This window comes from Hordeum vulgare, chromosome 5H (genome assembly GCF_904849725.1).
Source record: "Hordeum vulgare subsp. vulgare chromosome 5H, MorexV3_pseudomolecules_assembly, whole genome shotgun sequence".
Classification (NCBI taxonomy): domain Eukaryota; kingdom Viridiplantae; phylum Streptophyta; class Magnoliopsida; order Poales; family Poaceae; genus Hordeum; species Hordeum vulgare.
The window spans coordinates 116,797,177-116,800,556 of NC_058522.1; positions in this window are offsets into that span (position 1 = coordinate 116,797,177).

A 3,380-nucleotide genomic window follows, 5' to 3' on the forward strand; every position below is an offset into this window, starting at 1 on the left:
TAAGATACATATCAACCAAGACCCTAATGTCACCTAGATACTCCATTGTCACCTCAAGTATCCGTGGGCATGATTATACGATATGCATCACACAATGTCCGAATCACCTATTCAACCAACACATAGAACTTCAAAGAGTGCCCCAAAGTTTCTACCGGAGAGTCAAAACGTGTGCCAACCCCTATGCATAGGTTCCCAATGTCACGAACCCGCAAGTTTATCACCAAAACATGCATCGAGTACTCACATGAATCCACGTGTGCCAACCCATATGCATAGGTTCCCAATTGTCACAAACCCGCATGTTGATCACATCAGATAGACACGTGCAAGACATACATCAAGTGTTCTCAAAGACTCAATCCGATAAGATAATTTCAAAGGGGAAACTCAATTCATTACAAGAAGGGAGAGGGGGAAGAACATCATAAGATCCAACTATAGTAGCAAAGCCCATGGTACATCGAGATCAAGACATCTCAAGAACACGAGAGAGAGAGATCAAACACATAGCTACTGGTACATACCCTCAGCCCCGAGGGAGAACTACTCCCTCCTCGTCATGGAGATCGCCGGGATGATGAAGATGGCCACTGGAGATGGATTCCCCCTCCGACACGATGCCGGAACGGGCTCCAGATTGGTTTTTGGTGGCTACACAGGCTTGCGGCGACGGAACTCCCGATCTAGGTTTCTTTTTGGAGGTTTCCGTATTTATAAGACCAGATGGCGTCGAGAACAAGTCAGGGGAACCCACGAGGAAGTCACAAGCCCTTGTGGTGCGGCCAGGGGGTGGGGGTGCCCCCCAGGCTTGTGTCTTCCTCGAGACTCTTCTCCGGTATTTTTGATATTTTCCATAAAAAATCATCGGGAAAGATTTATTCCGTTTGGACTCCGCCTGAAAAAGGGTCAAAAACATGGAAAAAACAGAAACTGGCACTTGGCACCGAGTTAATAGGTTAGTCCCAAAAAATATATAAAATAGCATATTCATGCATATAAAACATCCAAAGAAGGCAATATAATAGCATGGAACCATCAAAAATTATAGATACGTTGGAGACGTATCACGGGTCTCCTCCAGTGAGGCCCTAGCATCAGCTGTGTTTGCGTGGTGGCGATGGGCATCTTCAGGCCGACAAGGGCGGCGTGAAGCGGGTCTGCAGAGCCTGCAGCGAGGTCACCTACCTCCGCTGATGCCTTGCCGTGAGGCTTACTGGTTTCAGCACCAATGGCCATCACCGTCATGTGGTTGGAGACGACAGCGACGTGCTGCGGGGCAAGACACCCTGCAGATGATGGTGGATCGTCGTAGACGAGCACCTCGCTAGGGTACTCATCAGGCGCAGACATATCCTCGAGGGAGAGCCTGCTGAAGCTTGCGCATAGCGCGTCGATGTCGATGCCCTCGCCAAGGTGGCGAGGCTCATCGTCGAGGCGCAGGTCACTGAAGAGAACGCCGAGGTTCGCAACAGCAGCGATGACGTCGTTGGATAGCGACTCGTCGGCAAACTCCTCGTCAGAGTCCGTGAGAGGCCTGGATCATCGACCAGCATCGCAGAAACCTCCGCAAGGGCAGGCTCCGTGGGCATGCTGAATGATCCGGACGGAAGGCATCCGATGGTGTTGGCGAAGGGTCCCGCCCGGAGCATAACTCCGGCTGGTGCCGCGGACGGCCCCATGATGTGTGCCAAATGTTGGTATTTACTCACGACATCAGCCATGGGTAGGCTAAACAAGAGTGGTGGGAACCGTAAGGACACCGGCAGGCTCCGGGAACGAGATTGGTACAAGCGAGAGAGAAGCACGATGTACCCAGGTTCAGGGCTCTCCGTAGAGATAACACCCCTAGTCCTACCGGAATGGTTGATGCACCAAAGGGATTACACTGTGCTCCTTGAGCTGTTCGACGGAGGAGGAAGAAGGAGCTGTCGGCTCGCGTCTACTTCTCCTGTATGGGTGTGTGTGTGAGCAGTTGACCGACCCTCTGCATGGAGGGGGATCTAGGGGTTTTATAGATGAACCCACCGACATACAATATGGATAAATATACAAAGGAGGGGCCCGCCTAGAAGCCTCACTGGTTGGCCAGGGGACCCACAGTAGTATGGTCTTGTCGTTGGAGGGCCCCGCTGACTGCGAGGTCCCATCTGGCCATGGGACCCGCCAACCAGCCAATGGAGCTCTCGCGTAAGGCCGACGTGGGACACATGTAGTACGTCCGGCATCATCTTGCGAGATTCATCATGGGTTGCCAATACGACCGTCTCCACTATTACCACGCCAAGCTTGGTAATGGAGTGGGTGCAGATGGGCCTATACTGTGCTGGTTTGACGATCAGAGTCGGCCTAGGTCAACGGCATGGCCGCTGACACTGTATCTGCCATGCGCCCCATTCTCGTACCTATGCTGACTTGTATTCACCTTTATTCATAGAGCCTAGTCCCAACCTAGGGTTGGATGTGACTACGACTGCCTAGCCGGCAAGCGGCCTCACTAGCCGGCCTTGAAGTTGTCGTCTCGCTCCTAGCCAGCAGGCGCTTCCCAGCCGCCCAGGAGGGATTGCCATCTCGTCCCTGGGCAGGGGGAGCTCCTCAGCCAGCCAGGAGGGGTTTTCGTCTCACCCCTAGCCGACAGGAGCTCCCCAGCCGGCCAAGAGGAGTTGACCGTCTATAAGAAGCTGATGCTTCTCTTTACTCTTGGATGCAAAGGAGTAGGCTCGATGAGCCTACCCCGGGGTTATCCCCCCGTCACTATCCAAGCAAATAAACACTAATATATCCATAGTCAACAAAAGTAAACAAGTAACTATGTAAAGTCCTCTAAAATCCCTCAGGGAAAGTAAGCTCTTGAGAGACATCTTCCCAATCCTAAGGATACATAGGCCTTGGAAATCCAATGAGGTTCTTCTCCTGATGGAGGCATTGGTCTCCAATGGATAAGGGGTACATGAGCGAAGCAATCTCAAGAAGTTATAGTATGCTTGGCTAACCCTGGTAAGTGAGAGGATAGCTGGTTTATATAGTAGAGAGATGAAGTGGAGTAGGTGGGGAGAGGGGTACAAGGCTCTTGGCCAAAACTGCATGCACATAGGTGATACGCCCCCGTCATATCTATATTTTTTATTGTTTCATTCCAACATTCTACAACTTCCATATACTTTTGGTAACATTTTATATTGTTTTTGGGACTAACTTACTTATCCAATGCCAGTGCCACAAGCTGCGCCGACGTCGGGCCACTGCGGTTGCTCGTTCTCCAGAAGGGATACGAGCTGACGGAGATGAGCAGGTCGCATGGGTGCCACCCATTGACTGCTCCGGGCCAGGCTACGACCTCTCGCTCAGCCCGATCTGCCCTGCCGGCCCATCTTGCGCCA